A 23,178-nucleotide genomic window follows, 5' to 3' on the forward strand; every position below is an offset into this window, starting at 1 on the left:
GAATGTACGTGCAAGAGAACTAGGGTTATTACAAGTCTAATCTGCTCTTCCTTAGTGAAGAACAATTGGCATTATACTTGTTAAAAATTAGAATGAACGTCACAACCTTTTTCATCTTCACCATGGCCAAATCTGCAGTTGAATCCGCCTCCTCTGTCCACATTGGGTTGGATACCTCTTCCTCATGCCACCATTTAGACAAAATACTCTAGGCATACCTCCTAACACTGATCGAGACAATTCTCCCCATCAATAGTGGTGAGTGGGAAGATGAAAGGGAGTTATAATTGTAGACTATACATTTCAGATTGGAATTGTCAAAATTAGTGAGACTAACTAAAAATAAGGTAATAGGTTATTCTAGATATATAACCATCTATAGTGCACAAAATATTGGAATAAGCTAGAATTACTACAAGATATCATCTTAAAGGATCCCAATCTTCATATCATAAGGAAGAACTAAATATTTTATTATCTTCACAATTAGAATTCAAACTTGTCATAGTGAAAACATTGAAAGATTCTCAAATTTCAGTCCCTAAGCTAAGACTTTGTCCCAAAGATCTAATCCAAGGCTTTTCTGAAGTGAAAACCCTCGTGGAAGATTCTAGGGTTTAATATGATTTTACGGAGAGAAAAAATTAGTAACCTATGTTGGATGGAGGAAAATACATGGGCTTGGTTGATCCTAGCTTTTTGGTTTCAATAGTAATGGATTCTTAGGTCCTTCTAGGGCTTCTTTTGTGATCATTCCCATGGGATTTTTTTGAGGACCAAGTGTAACATATATTGAACTTTGAGAATATATTTTTTTTTTATAATATTCATCTACAATTTAAGCACACATTAATTAAAGAAGTAGCAAACTCCTTCATAATTTTGGTAGCAGGGTTTTGGGCATCCTTTGGAGCAACATCTTTAAGGGTAATTTCAAGTGAATTTGAAGCAGGGTTGAAGAACCTTTTGAACCAATTTATAAATATCTCCTTGAGGTGACATAACACAATCTTGAAAACCTATTGTACACCTTGGCATCAATTTTGAAGAAACATACCTTGAAGGGTGAAGGAAATTTTGGAGTATTGAACTCTATCCTTTGATGGAATTTTTAAGATACCTTAAAGACTAGTTGAAGGAAGACTTGGTTCAACTTTTATGATCTCTAGAGACTAGGTTTTTGGGTAACATTTGGAGGAACCAAGTGGAAATCTTGACATCATCCTTAGAGCAGACTTTCAAGAGCATTTTGGAGGACACCTTGAGAGAACAACATTTAATAAACCTATTGAAGAAGTCACTGTCATGAGATGCTTCTTACTATTATCATTATTCCTCCCTAGGTTTCTATATCCCTTTCCCTAGTGTTACAACCTGCACTATTGCAAATTCCTTGATAATTTGTGTTATGATTTTAGCCTCTACAATTTCAGTTGTTCCTTCCCTTATTTGTGCTATAGATATTGCTTCCACTACATCACACTCCATCCCTTGTCTTCCAAATTTTCTAGAAATATGGAAATTCCTACATGGTCACCCCAAATGTGACTAACATACTCTAATTCATTCATGATAAGAGGTACAGAAGAAAGTCTGCCACAGAAGAACCACTAACTTGTTGAATTTTAAGTCTTTGTTATTGATCCATACCTTCACATTTCTTTTATAGAAATGAAAAGGTGAGCTTAGGGTATACAAAATTAGATCTAAATCATAGAAATATGGATTTGAAAGATGATGATGTGGTGAACTCCAAGCCAAGATTTCATATTACCTTGGGATCTACACCATAACTAAAGGTCAAACTCCAAGACATAAAAGATTCTAAGAATAAAATTGTACTACCTTCAATCTACTAGCTACTTTGAGTGGATAGTAAGGACATAGATAACCTTATCCTATCCTTACCCTACCTAAAACTCGTGCACACATGCACACTAACTAATAGAAGAAAAATTTAAGGCTGCTTCCACTCATTGTTTAGTGATGGCTACCATCACCTACAGATAAGATATGATGTTAATGTAACATAAAGCAACAAATCTATTGTGCATACTCGAACATATTGAATATTATCTTAGGCACACACTCTAGAAGGTTTTTGAACATGTAATTTGAGGTAGATATGGTTATAAGTTGTGAATCACTAATAGAAGTTACAAGGATCAAGCCTTGTACTAACATGCATACTTGCATGTATATTGTAACCTCTAGAAGAAACACACAAGAATACGTTAAAAGAATATTCGATGTGGTTACAAAGATAGATGCATGTAACTGATATTATGGCCCCTTGATCCACAATGGTACAAAACTGAGAAAACAATAAAAAGTCCTTGAAGTGAAAAAGAGGCCATGAAAAGTTTCATGGCAGCAATGAAAAATATGTATGGTTTATATTAAGAGGAAGCACCCATTTTATGAACTCAATTTTCCCCTCTTTTCCCTTCACATGGATAATGTGAATTCGGCACAATTAAGGCTTTGTGTGATGGGCATTGCTGCAAAGATGAAATAGGCTGGTGGCAAATTTATCATGTACTTTGCCAGGTCCTGCATGTATTTTCTATATAATTTCTCACATAATTAGCGAGTTCCCATCCCCTAAGAAATGAGTTGGAGCAATTATCATTCAATGAAGAGGAATGATTTGGATATACACAAAAATTTATTTATATTCATAGTATCCTTCATCATCTTGGTTAGGAAGACACTGGGTAAAAGAAAGTTACTTCCAAAAAATAGGACCAATAAAAGTTCCACACTCACTACAACAATATTAGAATCATAAATAGATAGGTATTTTGTTATCAATCTAGGCATAGTTTGGGCATCACAATTAATAAGGCACTAAGAACTATGTAACTCATTGATGGGTATTGGGAAAAAATCAAAAATTCTTCTCCCAACCATTGACATGATGGAAATTGCGTAACTGTCACCCCTATCATGTGTAATTTGTTCCATTTCCTAGACCTCTAGGGATTCCAGAGGTTTAATCTGACATCCATCCTCATGGTGTAAGGTATTTAGTCAGAGGTTGGTGTAGGGATTCCAAAGGCAAGATTTGTCCACCCTGCAACACATGGGGTACTCTAGAGATATGTATCTCGACAGTAAGAGATTCCAGGGAGAAATTTATCCACCCTTTCATGAAAAGGGGACTCAAAATATCAAAATCTACACCATTTAGACAACAGGGTTTCCATAGGTGTTTTCTCCACGCTAACTATGCCCAAGGTTTCCAGAGAGACATCACCAGGCTATGTACCGAGTTGGAATGATATGGGGTTAGCCAACCTCTTATAAAAAACCTCTACCAACTAATGTGACCACTACAATTAATTTAAACCATAGAACCTACAGGGTTTATTCGGGAAGGTTGTGAGAGGACGATACTTGCCACTCAAATTCCTAAGATTCGAGCCAATGTGTTCCGTTCACTTTGTGGATATTGTTGAACTGAAACTATATTTAATTGTCTCAAACTAACATAGAATTTCCTCTTTCCCTGAGTGTGTAAATCAAGAAATACAAATTAGGGTTCATGTTCATGAAGAATGTATATAATTTTTCTATGGATATTCAGAGGATCTTTCCACGGGGATACAAATTGCTGCTATCCACGGGAGTTGTTGGCGTACATTTTTCTGAACTGAATTGAATGTGAAGATGTTGGTGTAACCAAAGAATATGAGAAAACATAATATAATTTCCTAAGATGGAAAAATTAACATGTGTCCCATTGAGTGGGGACCTTTCTAAAATTTCTGAGAGTGATGGTTAAAGGGAAAATGTGTTTTAGCAACATGAATATTGTTATGCAAATGTAAGTCATTTATTTTAGGAAAATTGTCAAATAGTTTTCATTCAAGACTCAAAGGAATAAGGGTTATGAATATCGAGTCATAATTTAGAGGGATTATGATTTGTAGACACATCAGACCCTAAACAATGGGTTATAACTAGTGAGGTATTGATAAATGAAAAAATCGATAATATTGTCAATGTATTTGCAAATAAAATGATAGCAAGGGTATACGATCATAAGATTTCCTAATGATTTTGATACCAACCTATCATGTTGCAGGCTCCCTTATACAACTGTCTTAGAAAGTCTAGGCTTCCATTATTGTTTTGCCAATGTTTCAATCTCACCCTGAGCTTCTAGAATGCTTCCCTTTTCGTCTTGTTGCATTACCCAGACTATCATTTGTATTCTTTTCTCGTGCTCTCCCTATTTATCCCTTCTTTCCCACTTCCTGCTTCTTGTCATCACCTCCTTCATTTTCCACTATTTCCCTAAACCTCCAATTACCTAGGCCAATACCCTATCTCCTTGAGCTTTTTTGCCATTTTTCTCCCTTAGTCTTCCTAGTATTTTCACTATTTGTCAGCTTCACAGAGCTCTTTCTAAAATATTCTAGCATGCCCCTTCTCCACTTATCCATGTGCTCTAAAATCTTCCAAAACTATTTTTGGATCTCCATTCCTCCTCTCGTGAATTTTCTCTTCGATTTTTCTCCCTCTAAAGTCAAAGAAAACTGCAAAAAGAATTCATTCGTAGGTTCAAGTTTCAAGTTATCAACTACATTTATATGGGTTTTAAAAATCACATTTGAAATAAAACATTGAGCAATTCCTTTCACTATAAATCCCACTCCCACTAAGTCACAACATGTTTTTTCACACTCCTAACCCTGCACAGTGTACATGTTTCATTCCTTTTTGTATTTTTGCTAGGTTTTAAGATCAATGCTTAAATGCAATGAGACATAAAAATCACTTCTCTAATTATCAAGTTGCAGGAAAAATTTCAGTTGCAACTAGCTAAAATAGAGTGAAAACAAGGTTGATATGAATCATGGAGGTAGTAGCTAAAGGTTTATGGGATTTGGCGAAGAAAGAGTAGGAGAATGGGAACATAGGAGCTACTATTAAATGTCTAGAAGTTATTTTTGAAAGCCATGTCTCTTTTTTTCCAATAATTGAGGTCAAAGCTCACCGTTGCATTGCAACACACTTATTGAGTTACACAGACAACGTAACACACATGAAAATTCATCTCGAGTGCACAATAAGTACATATTTTTACCCCTATGTTAAGACCATTGGAGTTTTTCATTAATTTCGCTTGCAATTACTAAAAAAATCCTTTAGTACTAATTTACACCTATATAATTTGCAATTAGTAGGAAAATCTTGCTCTAATATTATAATATCTAAGTATATGGTGTTTATGGCACATAATAATAAATAAACCTCGAATGTGAAATACTTTAGAGTCTGAAGGCGTGCCACAAATATGTGAATCTCAAACAATGTATTAACATTTTCAAAGGCGGATTTTTGGTTACGTTAACTCAACACCCATTTTCCTATTGAACAAATTGCTATTATACGATTCATAAAGTACTTAAAAAATATGAGCCAAAGGAAGATGAAAGATCACTAGGTTGTATTTAACGATATATTGTGCAAAAGAAAAAATGACATGGATGCAACAAAATAACAAATGGTTCAATGAATGGAGTATTTTGCTTGAAAACATGTTCCATAAATAGTAAAGAGATTTTTTTTTTTTTTATGGATAAATTCCACAAGCACACATGGGAGAAGGAGCTAGGGAGAAAGAAAACCTTAATATATTGAAGTGTTCAACCCCACTCATAATCATCAACAAAAAGTCTACATAGAGGCCAATATTTTTTGGAGAGCCAAAATTCTTGTTTCTTAGTTAAGGGCTATTTCTCATCAACTATGTTATTAAACAGGGCCTTGATAAAGGCCAAAAGAAGTGTGGAAGGAAAGAGTATGTAATTTTTGTTCTTCTGGAAAAGTGGAAGTGGTAAAGGATTTCATTTTTGAATGCGAGGCCTTCGAAGACAACATGGAAAGTTGTGCATATATTATGGGATCTAGCTATCGGGATAATCTATTTAGCGATGGGTTGGTTAGGACGATGGGAGAATTTATTATGAGGCTTCATAGAAAAGGGTCGAATACATCAACAAGATGAAGAAGAAATCTATCGCATATGCTATATTTAGCTTTGTGGAAGTTAAAATAATTTTCTTTGTTTTTCTTTGCCACTGACCATGTGTGATTCACTTCTAAAATATCTACTAGTTCCCGAAGAATCGTTCACTGTGCCCACATTCTTTTCTCGTATGGTAGTAAGAATAAGGAATAACCATTGTTTTTAACTCATATCTCACCCCATGGAATTTATGGTCATTTTAAGAGTTATGTTGGGCCAACAAACTTAACTGAAAGTTAAGTTGGGCAAAAAACCTTAATTAAGAGTTAGGTTGGGCCAACAAACTTAACTAAGTATCAAGTGAGAAAATTATCTCGTATTTCCTTGTTTCATATACTTTCATGTGAGCCAATATTTTATTTATTAGTCATACCCTCTTACTTACTCAAGTTTGTTTAAGGACATTTCATTGTGCAGGTAGGGGGTGTGATAATGAGCATTAAAATGATCAAAATATATCATACAAAATATCTCAAAATATATGAACTACTAAGAGTTTAGGAGTCACAATGCCATGAACTAGATTCCTAACTAGGGCAATCTATCCAATGTCCCTCAAGAGTTTAGGCAATGCAATGCCATAGACTCGATTCCTAACTAGGGAAATCTATCCAAGTGGGACTAAAATGGACTAAATCTTTCAACCTCTCTAGGTAGCATCAAGCTGATTTTCTAACAATTAATGTAGGGATGTAGGTGCGTGTCTGAGGTCAATGCTCCATGATCAATGCCACACTCCCTACTTTCAGAACTAGATATGAACACATAATGTTAGCTAGATTTCCTCCCAAGCAATGTGTCTAATAGATAAGGCCTCAACAAATTTCTTCCTAACTTTTATCATTGTCAAAAAAATCAATAATCTCAAATAAACCGAGCATGCTTCTAAGATATTCAAATCTCTTATTAGGAAGATACTTTATTAGTATATTATCTACCTCGTCATCTTTTGGGACATACTATAGCTTCATTATCCCATCCTGCACCAAGTTCCTAATATAGTGGAACTTATTATTGATATGCTTCGTCGTAGAATGAAACACAAGATCTCTAGGAATTATGATATAACTTTGATTATCACAATTAGTCACTGTAGGATCTAGAGGCTTCCCAAACAAATATTTTAGAAGCTTCGTCAACCATACAACCTACCTTCCTACTTCACATGAAGGTGCTTACTCTGCTTCAACACTACTCAAAGAAACATGATCTTTCTTTCTACTCATCCATGAGATCATGGAAAATCCCTAACTAAAGAATCCTCCACTAGTGCTTCTTCCATCGGTCTCACTACAACCCTAATCGTAATCAATGACGCAAATCAACCTAAATTCCTTTCTATTGTACTTTAGGCAGTGATGTATCATACAATGAAGATATCTTAATATATGCTTGGTGGTTATCCAGTGACCAAGACAATGCTCTAACTAAAATTGACTGAGGATGTTCACAATGTCATATATCTGGCCTAGTATTTACTAAATACATTAGAGAACTTACCAAGTGACAATAGGAGGTAGGATCCATGATACTTGAGTCAGAGCTCCTTGGCTTCTTGAGATTGGTGATCATAGGAGTAATCATGAGCTTGGAATCCATCATCCCAAATTTCTGCAACAACTTGATGATGTAATTTCCTTGCCCTAAATAAATCTCCCAAGGATTTTTCCATACTTCTAGACCTAGGTAATAGTGCATCAGTCCTATATACTTCATCTATTCAAATTCCAGCATTTTCTTACATTCTTATATTCTTGTGAACGCACATGTGATGAATACATCATCCACATATAATAGAATAATGACTGGATCATTATTAAAAACCTTGATGTAGAGGTTAGGATCAACAAAAATATTCATAAACCGAATTCTTAGAAGGTTTCCATGCATTCTTGCATACCATCCACTATGATCTTGCTTCAAACCATACATGTCCTTCCTGTGTCTACAAACATGGGTATCCCTACCATTTACCTCAAAGCCTTCATGTTTCTCAATGTATACTTCCTCATTGATGGTCCCATTTAGAAATGGTGTCTTCACATCCATTTCATGGATGTTCCATCCCATTCTAGCAACCAATGAAACAAAATATCTAATGGTAATATAACATGCAATGTGTGCAAATGTTTCTTCATAATCTATTCCTTCCTTTTGAGAGAAACCCCTTGCAACAAATCTACCCTTGTACTTATCTATGCTTCCATGAACTATGCGTTTGATCTTTTTAGATTCATTTTAAGGTGACAATTAGTTTGTCACTATGTCTAGGAATAATTTCCCAATCCCCATTCTTCATGATGGATTAATATTATCCATGCATATCTTTCTTCCATGCTTATTGATGTGCATATTCTTTAAATGTAGATGGTTTCACTTCAATTAGTGTTTTCATATATGCAACATATCTAGAATATCTCTTTAGCCCTTTTCTTTCCCTAAAGATTCATTTCATAGCCCCATGCCCTTCAACATCTTCAAGAGTGTCCTTTAACCAATTTGGCCTTTTCCTTGTGCTTGGTATGATCATAGGCTAAATAGGCTCACTTGGTGATTGTTCTTCCTCTAGGTTGTACTTCTTGTTCTCACAATATGGGTAGATCTTCTACATCCAAATCAATATGAATATACTTCAATCATTTTTAGGCTTTATTTTCATCAAATATAATGTCCCTTCCTACGTCGTTATGTCTCCCTTTGTTGATGTGTATTCTATATGGCTTTGAGGAGATATTGTAGCCAATGACAATCCTTTGATGCTTGACGATTCCAGTGAATGCTTCCTCGGGTGTCATATTATTGAGAATTATATGAGGAATTCTATTTTTAATATATATGGTTGTCATTGTTGCTTCTCTACATAGAAATTTTGGCACGTCTTGATCAAGTAGCATTGTTCGTACATGCTCTTCAATTTTACTATTATTTCTTTTGGCCACTCCATTTTGTTCAAGATAATAGGGAACAATAAGCTCCCCCTTAATTCCTACTTGTTTACAATATGAAATCAGTTCTTTAGAAGTGTATTTCCCACCATTTTCGGATCTAATTTTTTTTTTTATATTTACCTCAGTTAGAGTTTCCACTTCGCATATAAACTCTTTGAATTTCTCAAATACTCCATATTGCTTCTTTAGACCTTGTTTCACTATTTTAATTTTTTTTTTCTTGTATGATATTCCAAAAAGCATCCCTTAAAAACTCCTTCGTGTCGTTCTTCGATATCGGAGATGACATGAACTAGATGTTTAAGAGTGGGAATGACTTTTTAGTGAATATGACCATATCTTTTATGCCATAGCTCAATAGGAGATATTTACATATGAACAAGGGCTTGAGGAGGTGGTGTAATGAATCTATACAAATATCCTTCACGAGCTCCAATAAACCTAGGTTTATCGATACATAAATCTTTTCCCGAAACCAAGACCTTTCGACCAACAAAAGAAACTCTATCGCCTTTATCTTATAAGAAAGAAATTGAAAGAAAATTCTTTTTCAAACATGGAACATATAGTATGTTGTTGATATGTAGTTTTTCTCCATTCTCCAGCTTTAAAGATGTTTATCCCAACCCTCTAACAACATAGATTTTGTTGTCTCCCAATTCCACTACATGGGAAGATGGTTCCTTTGATAGAGTTTGTAGTTGCTTACTTTCCTGTATCATATGCCTTTATGCTCTACTATCAATATCAATGATCCATGCATTATCATCATTAAGTGACCTTGTAAGTGCAGGTAAAAACCTTTGAAATTTGACCTTATGGAATAAGTAGTAGACAATATTGTTAATTCATATTCTTGTATAATATCCCATTATTATCATAGAGGAAGTATTCATTTATTTTAATCCAATGAAGTGATCTTAAATCTTCTTTGACCTTAGCTCTGAACCCATGTTTAGAAATCAATGCTAGTAAGATTGGGGTTATTTTTCTCTTTGTTTATAATTACTTGTGAGTTATGTTCTCTTATATTACTTATTTGTTATTTTATCTTTCATCAAGAAATTACCAAATTATGTGTGCATGAATATCACAAAAACACAAGTCATAACATGCAGGCACTCTACTAAGGAAAATGCCCTATTTAGGGGAACATTGAGTAAACAATATCCTCCTTCAATAGTTATTCTTGAGTCTCTTCAACATAGACACATACCTTCTCACTCTTATCTCCTAAACTAGCCCATGAGAGAGAGAGAGAGAGAGAGAGAGAGAGAGAGAGAGAGAGAGAGAGAGAGAGAGAGAGAGAGAGAGAGAGAGAGAGAGAGAGAGAGAGAGAGAGAGAGAGAGAGAGAGAGAGAGAGAGAGAGAGAGAGAGAGAGAGAGAGAGAGAAACTTCAATTTTGTTATTCCCTTCCTCCTTAACCAAACTCGCACTCCTTTTAGCCTCCTTCTTCACCTTCGCACATTTCTCAGCTTCCATCTTCCAATTTCAGATATTGAAATGACTCGTATGTATAACCTTCCAATGAGATTGAACTTCCTTCATTGAGGTTGACTTGGTGTGGAGGTTACATAATTCATTTTTGACTGAAAAAATAATTCTTTTGACATTTTTTGAAATCCCAAGAAGGGTCTCATAAAATATAGAATGACTCTAACAACTCTTTATTAATCCTACGAGTCCAAAATGATGAATTTGAATAATAAAATGATGACTCAAGCATGAAACCCATTCTTTAATAAGTCATTGTAACAATAATAAAAATTCTTTCGATAAATAAATTTTATGAAGATCGAAGCTAGTTACATTTTTCAACACCATATACAAATATAGTGCTTTTTAGAATAGAATAGTTAGTTTATCTATATGTTTTAAGTTTTAAATAGTGCTTATGATATCTTTAGAAAATGATATAATTTTTGGGTCACAACATTGTTCGATCAAAATTGCAACCTTAAAAATATTCTAAATGCAGAAAATTGCCTAACTTTCATAAATATTTATGCTTATTACTTCATCACGTAATTGAAATCTCAGAAGAAAACTTGTCACATATGTATTTAACTTGGGGCAAGAGGAAATACAGAAATTTTGTTATCTAAGGCTAAAAAATTGGAACAATATGGTACCAATAAAAGTTATTTTAGTGAGCAATATAGCACCAATACCAACATAATTTACAACTCACTTTGGTGTCACTATCCACATGTGTCTCACCATGTTGGGATTCACCATCATCTTCAGCATCCATGTTATAGTGGGGTTCTTGAGCATCTATATTATCTTTCTCTACTTCACATGCATAGGCTTCAACTTCTCACTCTACAATCTTTTATGTGTTGTCTTCATCCATATGCATGTTTGCATTATGGGTTTCAATTTTATTGTCTTTATGACAATCATACACATTTGAGTGGGATTCTCTCAGATTTGTTTTCCTCCTAGATTCTTTCTCATTTACTTTGAGACCTGCAGTTGAATTTCTATTGATTGGTCAATAGAGTTTGAAAAAATTTGTTGATTTTTGTCACTTTCCTTCATACCAAATTCTACTTCCACAGTCTTCCATGCTTCTTTGGAAAATGTAGCTTGTACTACCTTTTACAAGGACCTATCATAAAATGAATTTTTTATAAGATCCAATACTAAGGCATCACATACATCATCATATGGGTTATTAGACTAATACTCAATCAAATTTTCACATAGAAGAAATTTTTTCATTTTGACAGTTCCCAAAACTTAAAATTTTTACCAGTAAATTTTGGAACTGTTACAATATCTATCCTAATCAATTCATACTCAAATTTTTCTACTTCATCTACCTTTCTTTTATATGCCATCATTATGGCGAGACCCTCTATGAGCTCTTTAAAACACTTTGGCTCTTCCTTTAGATTTCTTTTCTAGGTTTGCTTCGGTATTGCTTTGTGACCCTTGAATATCGTCTTTATTTTGTCTTTTGTCTTGTTTACCTATTGTGTCATCCTTATATAAATGAACATCACATATGCTTGATTATCTTTAGAACTAAACATTTTAATCTTCACTTTAATGGTTGCTCCCAATAACTACTAGAAACTTTGCTAAGCTCTTCTACGTAGATTCTTGTGGAGGCTCATGGCTACAACTTATGGTGGAGACTCCTTCTTTGGTAAGTGGTGATGGAGCTTTCATCTTGATATGGTGTTGGTTTTGTAGGCTACTCACTATTGGGTGCCAAATCAAGCCATCTTTCTACCCATTTCCATTACCCATTTTGTTATTTTTGCACTCATTTACCCAGGATATTATGTTAAATTTAGAAGGTAAATTCCTCCCTTACTATCCTATTGGTATATTATAATTAATGAAGTAGAACATATAGATTTTATCTATTTGCAAAACTAAACTATGTGTTTGACCACAACATGAGAATAGGAACTCTCAACTCGACGTATTGCAACAGATCTAGTAACGGTCAATCAGTAGGAGATCGCACGGCTCGGAGAACAAATGCCCTGAACTATTCTTGGGCCATCCTGCTACCCCAGACATCTGATGTTGATATTGTTTCAACCAATGTATATCTTTGTATTTGCAGTTGTTATGTTTTCGGGAGAATTTTTATTCTCCCTTGTTGTGTATAAAACGTAGGTTGATCGTATGAATGGGGGTTCACCCATCAGCATTGTAAACTTGTATTGCCAATTAATAAAAGATCACCCATTTTTCTATTCTAATTCTTTTCATGGCTAACACAGCCCTAATCAGACAGCTGGGCCCGCTCTTCTAATCAGGTGTTGCATCTTTTTGTGTGTGTGTGATTTAGTAGTTTGTGTTGTTGTTATAGTACTTTGTTGTTTATGATTATTTATGTCATTCTGTAATTGATTAATATTACATTTAGTTTTGAATCTTAAACCACGAACCCTTGGTTGGGAAAGATCACGCGTTTTCCCCTGAACATACCTTACGCATTTCCTTGAAAGGATACACACTCGGATTGATAAGATTAATGTTGGAATAAGGTAGATAATCACCCCTACTTGGACATCAACATTTTGGCATCATTGTCGGGGAGGCGAACAAGGTGCAAACAACGATCTAGACCAGCTAGAGGGTCAATCTCTTGTCCTACAGAGAGAATGAGTTCTCTCACTCTACTTCAAGTCCTGAGCATAGGTACTCTTTTTGTTTGTTCATTCTTTTCATATTTCTGATTATTTTGGGCCATTTTCTTGTCTTGGGGAGGGAGGAGTCCTTTGACGCCCTACTCCAGGATTTGAGTTAGAATTATTTTTCTTTTTTAACCTATGTGTGTTTTCTTTTTGGGGGAAAAACCCTAGTATTATCCTAGGGAGGAACAATTTTTTTTATCCTGCTCAGATCTGGAATATTAGGGTTTCCCGTGGTGTTTGATTGTTTTTGGTTCTTGTTCTTGGGAAGGGAGGAGTCTTTTGATGCCCTGATCTAGGCTTGAAACCCTACATTTTTTTTTTATAGCTGCCTTTCTTTTCCTTGAGTCCTTCATCCTGGGGAAGGAACAATCTTTTGACACCTTACTTTAGGGTCGAAGCCTTATAGGTTCATATAGAAACCCTCGATAAGTCCAACTTTTGTATGAACATAAAACCTAATAAAAGGGGTAGAGGGAGAGCCCCAAGAAGGGGAAGACTAGACCTAGGAAGAAAAACCTATATACAAGAGATCATAGCAAAAGCTGAATCCGAAGCATCTTCTCGCATAGCTATGAGACCAGGATCAAGAAGGGTGAAGTCAGAAGGACTGACAATGGAACAACCAATATTGACTGCAGCATTCTATGGTGATTCTACATAGCAAATCCATCTGACCGTGGAAGAAGCATCTAGTAGTGGACCTGAGTCAGAGAATCTTGAGTTGGTGTTAGCAGAAGAGGAAGTTGCAAGCAGAGCATTGGTAGAATTGGCCCATTCTCATAAAGAAAAGGGAGTTGCAGCTGAAGGATCAAGCCATCGGGCCACAAGAGAAAGAGCTGAGGAGATATTTACATCACCAAGAGATCGGGGAAGTGCTACCAAAGTAGCTCAAATCTAGGTAATAAGGAATCCTTAGCCACCCTTTGCAGAGCCTATTGAGATCCCCATTGATTATTGGAAAAGATTCATGGCTCCCACCAACTCCACCATTGATTTCCCTATTGGAGATCTAGGAACCAGTGCGCCTACAAAGCCTATTCCATTGGCATCTTTACCAACTTTCCATGGGTTTATCTCTGAAGACCCCGACACATTTCTATTTGAGTTTGGTATAGTATGTCTGGGGTATGACTACACAATGGATGCCTAGAAGCTGAAGATTTTCCCTTCCACTCTTAAAGGTATGGCTCTGCGCTAGTTCATGGGCCTTGGAGGAAAGTCCATTTCTACATGGGAAGATATGCAGATGGCTTTCTTGGAGAAATGCCAAGATTACTGTAAATCCTGGAAGATTAAGGAGTAACTCTTCAAGTTCACACAGAAAGAAGATGAAAGTTGGGAAGATTGTGTGGAGAGGTTCAACTACTCCTTACAGAGGTCAAGACACTCTGACCTGGATAAGGAAATATTAAAGATTATCCTCCTTCAGTCCCTTCAAGAAGACTCGATGGAACTATTGAAAAATGTGGGGAAGGGAGATATCTTTAAGGAGAAGTTCGAAGACATCTGTAAATTATGTATTCAATGCTCAAAGGGGCTTGCAAGAAACAAGCAGGGAGTCTGTTCAGTGAAGGGATCTGGTGGGTTTGTTACAAAAGCATAAAGGAAGTTTGTTAGAAAATCTGAGAACAGATATCCTCAACACCCTGTCAGCGCAGATGGAAACTCTACAAGTAAAACAAAAGGAGCTAGAGTTGGATAGGACGATGGCAGTGTTTTGTCCAAAATGTAGGAAGAAACATCCGGAGAGGGAATGTCCATTGAATTCCATAGAGGAATGTGCGATCTATGAGTTCAACCATATGACCAGCTCAAGCCCTTCCTTACCAGGCTTAAAAGTAGTGCATCAAGGAACAGGGGAGGACAGGGAGCAGCTGTATCTCATGGGTTTGAGGAAGCCATGGTAGCCCCAACCTCCGATGGGAAGTCAAGGTATGTATCTGGATCCATCTCAATATTTTAATAGTTGTAATATGAATCCCCAGACCATGCCTTATCCTCCCATGTGGCCGCAGTACCAATACCCACCTTGGCAGCAGTGGAACCCCCAAGTCAGTATGATCTCCCCGTGGGCTCCAACCTAGTGAGGATTCACTCCTAGTTAGTTTCCTCAGCAGATGCCATCGCAGATGCCCTAGTAACAGCTTCAATTGCCCTCTAATGTGCCTCCTCGTAACCAACCTACCTATCCACAACTACCAATGTAGGCCTAACCCTAACCCTAACAATAAGGGAGCTCATCAAGCTTATGTTCTTAACCTACCTTCATATAGTATCTTCACTGCAGAGTTGTACGAAATGAACCTACGATCAGGTCAGACAGTTAATGTCCAACCTCCTCCAATTATAATTGAACATCTTGATAGTGAAGGTAGGGAGGCAGAGTCGGTTAGTGAAGATCCAAAGCAAATCGATCAAACATAGACGCCTCCTGTCAAACAACATCATTCTGAACCAGCTTACCCAGAGAGATTAATCATGAGCAAACGAGTTCCAAAATCTGAATTTGATTTACTAGGAGAGTTGCAGAATTTAATTGTTAAAATTCCCTTGCTACAAGCGATGAAGGATGTGCCAATCTATGCAAAGACACTTAGGGAATATTGTTCCAAGAAACCTGCTAAGAAAATTAAAGATCCCCTCACTATACATGTTATGGGAAAGTTGTCAGATTTTATGATTGGAAAAACTATGCTGGAAAAATATGTAGATCTGGGGAACCCGATCTTAACAGTACAAATTAATGGGGTGGAGATTCCAAATGTGTTAGTAGACCTGGGAACTGCCATCAATGTCATCACTACCAAAACCATGCGCGTCCTAGGACTTCGTAATCTAAAGCATACACCTACAGTCCTGGAATTAGCAAACAGATCTATAATTCAACCTGTAGGAAAGATGGAGGATGTGACAATTTCAGTAGACTCATAGCATTACCCTATAGACTTCCTGGTATTGCATACACAGTCATTAGTGGGCGGTCATCCCCTAATTCTGGGAAGGCCATGGCTGGCCACTACAGACACTTATGTTGGGTGACACTCAGGGAATATGGTCATTTCTAACATGCATAACACTAAGAATTTAGTGTTGTGTCCACCCGCAGAACCACATTCACCCATAAAACCAGTAGGCATAAGAAGGTTACATCTGTCGTAGAGGATGGAACGGAAGATGAAGAAGTACGACCTGTGCTTATTGTTGGATAGGCCCTACAATTGAAAGTCGGATCTAAAGATGATGCGATCACTTCTTTCATGGATGATCCCCATTCTGTTTCATAATCAAACCAGTAGATCTTAGAATCCATCCTGAGTTGTGAGACTCAGGAAGGTATGGAAACAACGGAAGGATTAGAGGAAACACCTGCTGATGCACCCCATAAAAGCATACAAGTTGAGTTGGAACCTGGGAGAACCTTGAACATTAATCCAAACCTATCAGAATCTCAGAAGGAGTAGCTTATAGACATTCTTCGGAAACATAAGGAGGCCTTTGCCTGGGATTATGTAGATATGAAGGAAATTTTGGCTAACTTATGCACCCATCACATATACATCAAGGAGGATTGTCGTCCTCTAACGCAACCTCAGAGGAGGATGAACCTAGCATTGTAGAACATGGTAAAAGAAGAACTTCAAAAGTTACTGGATGTGGGTTTCATCTACCCAATCGCAGATAGATAATGGGTCTCACCATTGGTAATGGTCCCCAAAAATGATGGAAAATGGTAGACCTGCGTAGATTATCAAGAGTTGAATAAGGCGACGAAGAAGGACCACATCCCCTTATCATTTATTGATTAAGTGTTGGACACATTGGATGGTAAGAAATATTTCTCTTTTCTGGATGGGTTTAGTGGATATAACCAGATCCAAATTGCTCCTGAGGACCAGGACAAGACCACGTTCACATGCCCCTAGGGGACATTTGCATACTGGGTCCTTCCTTTTGGCCTATGTAATGCTCCCGTAACATCCCAGAGGGAAATCCTGGGAATCTTCTCTGACTTGATAAATGACAGTCTTTAGATCTATATGGATGACTTTACTCCATATGGCGACTCATTCAGGGTGGGACTGGAAAATCTGGAAAACATTCTTGCAAGGTGTATACAAGCATGCGTCTCTCTAAGTACAGTGAAATATCACATGATGATGGAAGAGGGAGTCATTCTGGGACATTTACTCTCAGATGAAGGAATCAGAATGGACCCAGTAAAGATACAGGTAATTCTGCACTTTCCAACACCTAAAACCATCACATAGGTACACAGTTTCATTGGTTGTGCCGGGTATTATAGATGTTTCATAGAAAAATTTGCAAAAGTAGCACACCCTTTGTTTCAGTTATTAACAAAATATTAAGAATTTTTGTGGACTAAAGACTGTGATGCAACGTTTACAAGAATTAAAGAGTTAGTTTGCATTTCTCTAATCCTTAGAGGACCTAACTGGGCATTATTGTTCCACATTCATACAGATGCTTCTCAAACAACAATTGGTGCAGTGTTGGGATAGCAAGAAGAAAAAGTACCTTATGCAGTCTACTATGTTAGTAAAAAATTGGCTCCTGCTGAATTAAACTAGACTGTGACTAAGAAGGAATTTCTTTCTGTCGTTTATGCCATCGACAAGTTCTGACATTATATTACCAGGTATCCTACTTTTGTGCACACTGATCATGCAGCCATCAGGTATTTAATGAATAAACTTGTTACCCCTAGTCGAATTACAAGGTGGTTGTTACTGTTACAAGAATTTGGTATCACCATAGTAGATAAACCAGGTAAAGATAATGTGGTCGCAGACTTTTTATCTAGGATAGAATTTGATGGTGAAGAAACACCAATTGAAGATGATTTTCCGAATGAGCATCTTTTTGCAGTTTCTGTTAACACTCTGTGGTATGTAGATAGTGCTAACTATTTGGCTACAAGTAAAGTGCCTCGTCACCTATCTTATAAGGAGCAAAGGAATATCATTCACCACAGTACTAGATATTCATGGATTGCAGGGTATCTCTTCCACACGGGAGTGGAATAGCAGATTCAGTGTTGTGTAGTAGGAGATGATATTTTAGAGATATCAAAGGTTGCACATGGTGGACCCTGTGGGGGGGCACTTTGTAGACAAAATAATAGGACATAAAGTACTAAAAATGGGGTATTACTGGCCCTCCATCTTCCGTGACGCTCGAGATTATGTGCGAAGGTGTGATAGTAGTCAATGGATGGGACAACCTGGGAAAGTAGATGAGATGCCTATGCAACCCTAGATAGTCCTCGAACCATTCGAGAAATGGTCCATCGATTTTGTTGGTCCCTTCAACCCACCTTCGCATCAGAAGACTTACATCCTGGTCTGCACAGACTATGTAACTAAATGGGTGGAAGCCAGGGTGGTCAAGAGAGCTACAAAGGAAGTGGTGGCGGACTTCCTTTTTGAAGAAATTTTTGCCAAGTATGAGACTCCAAGAGAGATTGTATCAGACAGTGGATCACAATTTACTTCCCATATGATAAAAAAGCTAATGCATAAATATGGGGTCAAGCATAGGGTGACAACCCCTATCATCCCCAAGCAAATGGACAGGTAGAAAGCACAAACAAGGTATTGGAAAATATCTTGACAAAGATAGTAGCAAGCCATCACCGAGATTGGGCACAGAAAGTCTTAGAAGCTCTCCGGGAATATAGAATGACATGGTGGAATACAACAGGGTTTTCTCCATATGAATTAGTCTATGGAAAATCCCCCTTGTTTCCAATGGAATTTGAGATTAGCACACTCAGAACAACTCTGGAAGTAGGCCTAGATTTATGAGAGGCCCAGAAACACTGACTAGAACAGTTGAATGAGTTGGATGGAATTCGAGTAGTGGCTATCTAGAGAACTACTGTTGTTCAACAAAAGAAAATGAAATGGCATGATAAATTCATGAAAACCAAGGTGTTTCAGGTGGGGGACTGGGCATTATTGTATGTCTCTAGACTTAAGGATTTCAAAGGCAAACTCTGCACTCGTTGGATGGGCCCATATCAAGTGGACACAGTGTTTGACAATGGAACGGTTAGAATAAGCACAATAGATAAAAACCATACTTCGTTCCTGGTAAACGAACATTGTCTTAAATTATATCACCATCTAGCCTCTAAAGATGCTTTTGTTAAAAATCTTTCTTCTTCATCTTATTTATTGGTCATTGGAAAACAAGATAACCTCACTCTGTTCTAAATAAAAAATAAAAAAAATAATTAAAAATCCAAAATCCAAAACAAAATATATATATATATATATATATATATATATATATATTTCTTGTTTATCTTTTACAGCAACAACGAAGAGATATGGTGAAGAGAAAGTAACACTGGCACTATCATTTTAACTGCTATTACACTGTAGCTGCCATTACTCTATAATTGTTGTTACACTGTAGTTATCGATACTCCATAACTGTTGTTACACCATAGCTGCTATTACTCCTCAACTGCCATTACACCGTAGCTGTTGTTACTCTACAACTATTGTTACACCGTAGCTACTGTTACTCTGCAAGTGTTGTTACTCTGTAGTTGCTGTTACTTTGTAATCGATGTTACATTGAAGCTGCTATTACCCCACAACTGCCATTACACCGTAGCTGTTGTTACATCACAACTGTTGTTACACTGTAGTTGTTGTTACTCTGCAACTGTTGTTACACTGAAGATGTTGTTATTCCGCAACTATCGTTACACCAAGGTTGTTGTTACTCCACAACTACTGTTACTCTGCAACTGTCATTACACTGTAGCTGTCATTACTCCACAACTACCTTTACACTGTAGCTACCATCACTCTACAACTGTCATTACACCGTAGCTGCCATTACTCTACAACTATCATTACACCATAGCTGTCGTTACTCCGCAACTACCATTACACCATAGCTACCGTTAATTTGCAACTGTCGTTACACCATAACTTTTGTTACTCACTGTTACTGCTACTCACTATTCCACTACTTCAAAGCAACTATTACTCATTGTGGTGCCAATCAAGTGTTGCTACACATTGTGTTGTCACTCCATCGAGTAAGTCCGCAGGTACGTCTCTGTCGTTTTATGGATTTAATTAAATATTCCAAAAAGGACAAATAAATGTGTCGAGGACGGTTGTCATTAAAGTTGGGGGGGACTGTCAAAAGAAATGATGGCATACCATGAAAAGCATTTAGTGCACATAATGTCGCTCAACTACATATGACGATGGTGGTACGCTGTAATCATATTTTTAAAGAAACTTTGGGATGCGGATTCGTACCACCAGGTCATATCGATCACCTCCCCATGCACTATATTTAATTTTCAAAATACACCTCTATACCACCCTAAATTGCCATGATATCTGAACGTACCAGTGCTAGATTTTGCATTACTCTTGAGCGTACCAGTACTAGATTCGCCATTACTCCCGAACGTACCAGTATTGATTGTACCATTTTTCCCAAATCAGCCATGACAATATTTCAACTCCTAATGGTTTGGGGACCTATCACTCTCCCCTTTCAACCAACTGCAGTCGATGTGCAGTGTCCGCCTTTGTAACGATGGGTAGCTGACTGATTTTCCATGAACTAGAAAGCACAAGAACAATTCGGAGCAATTGGGAGGTATGGTAGGTCATTCAAACTGTAAGATGGGATGTATATTCTGATAGGTTAAGGGGATTTGATGAAGAATTGAGAGTGGAATTTGCGTGGAACTTGGGGGAAGAAGGCTCGTGGGTTCACAGAGTGGTAGTTCTTATGATAGAAGAAATCGTTGCGAAAGTCATTGGGCTCCCTCAAGTTGGGGAGCGATGGTTTGTAAGGAGAACTCCCCTTCCGAAATTTCTTGAGGCCTTCCTTCAAGCCGGAGAGAGGATAAAAGAGAATGGCAGGGGATATGGCAGGAATTCACTACCATATCTGTGGCGATAAGTAGTAGAGTTTGTCATCAAATATATGACATGTGAGGGCAGATACTCCATGATTTTCAGATATCACCTCCGCATATTAGCCCATTTGCGATTTCCACAGGCAGAGGCATTCTCCATGAATGTGCCCTACTTCCTGTTGAGGCACCTTCATCAAATGGTGCATTTGGCTCAGGGGGCTCGACAGGTACTGGCGGTCATTACGCATCATGGGTTGGTGTGGCTGCTGATAATGCATGCCATTGAATAGATTCTGATTCTGTGGGAGGTGTTTTAGGATTCCACGGAGGAACAGGTAGCAGCTGTTATGGCCGCTAGGGCAAAAGGATTCAAATCCATGGAGGAGGATCCTGTCGAAGATGGCTATGTCGATCAAGAAGAACTAGAGGAGGTGGAGATGGAGATAGAGGAATTGGGGGATGTGGTAGCTCCCTAGGACCACGCAGAAAATATGGAGATAGTGGCAGACACAGGGGCTAACTTAGAGAGGCTCGCCAGTACCATGGATGAGGTTGTACAACAAGAACTAGCTTCACTCGTGGAACTAGCAGAGCAAGAGGACACTACGACAGTCACTAGAGCAAACCCACAGTAGGCCAGTGTGGGCGAAGCAGTTGATATGGCAACCGAAGGAACCACATAGGGATCCCTACTACCATGGAAATAATGGAGGAGGTCTGATCACTTAGGCCATGGAATTCAGAGAAGAGGAAGGTCTAGGGCAACAAGGGCCTAGAGTTGAGGAAGCTATGGGACCCATCGAGGGAGCAGCAGAAGAACCATGGCACGAGGTTGACACTATACCACAAGAACCAGTGTTAACTTCAGGGCCAATTGTAGAAAATGCACCCCATTCCCCTTTCTCTGCCTCGATTCCAATAGGAGCCAGAGTGAATCGTTCCCCTCGATGGGGAGAAAAAGAAAATGTTGTAATCCCGGTGGCTCTGAATTTTTTTATATGCCACAAACTCATAGAGTGGAAGCCACTCCGATGGCTGGTGCCTCGACCAAGAAAGGAGAAGAGAAAGTATGGAAACTGGAGAACTAGGAGGAATCCCAGCAGACACAAAAGCAGCAAAATGTGTCGTTAGCATATTGCCAAGTGTAGAACGTGTGCATGAAGAGGAGATTGCGGTTTGTGAAGGGGAGGGACCAAGGGAAACGGTCCCAATGACTGAGCTAATGATACAACCAGGCAAGGAGGCTATTGAGCATGAAGAGCAAGCAGGGGAGGAAAACCCCCAGTCAACGCAATAGAAGATGTTTCGAGCGATCTGCCTCCGGTGGAGAAAATATTGGTTAAACAGGAATGGATAGAGCTATGTGAATAACGAAGGCTTTCGATGAAACAAAAGTACTAGCTGCAGTTCAAGGAAACAATGTGGCTCAAAATGGAAGTTAGAAAGCTGAGAAAGAAGGTGAAAAAAATATAGAAACAATTAAGGAAGCACAAACGGCAAGCCAAAAGGGCCAGGACTATCTGGGTTGACATAGAAATCCAAACAGACTAGATAGTCATGATCTCTACCGACACTCAGATAGAACCAATCGACCAATTATTTGAAGATCAAGAGTATACCCTAAAAGCTAAAATTCAGTCCTAGAAGTCTACTGCGGCCTAGTATAAAAATGAAATCAAAGGGACTGAGGAAAGGGCCTACACAATTTTTTTTGGATATGTGGAGCATATGGATGTGATGAGGTTACGACAAGCAAAACAACAGCTCAAGATGGAATAGCTGGAGAAGAAAACGACAGAGCTAAAGAACGACAAGGAGCAGATGTTCAAGCTAGTGCAAGAGGTTATGACATGTCATCCCCTTGCCTCTTGTTATTCCTTATTTTTGCATGAACGTTTCCTTTTATTCTGCATGGAAAGTATTAAGAATGAGGTCAGCTATGAGATGGAGGATGGTGTGCAATTCCTCTGGATTTTGAGGAGTCACAATGTACCCACATAACATCTGATGTGTGAATTGTACTTGCATGGGTACTTATTATGGTTGGACAAAGATTTCAAGCCAGTCTCGTATGTGGGGGACATTCCTTTGAGGGCCCTCACCTC

The sequence above is a fragment of the Pinus tabuliformis genome, chromosome 1_1, assembly GCF_031772625.1.
Source record: "Pinus tabuliformis cultivar Carrire ecotype Pingquan chromosome 1_1, CPIR1, whole genome shotgun sequence".
Taxonomy (NCBI): Eukaryota; Viridiplantae; Streptophyta; class Pinopsida; order Pinales; family Pinaceae; genus Pinus; species Pinus tabuliformis.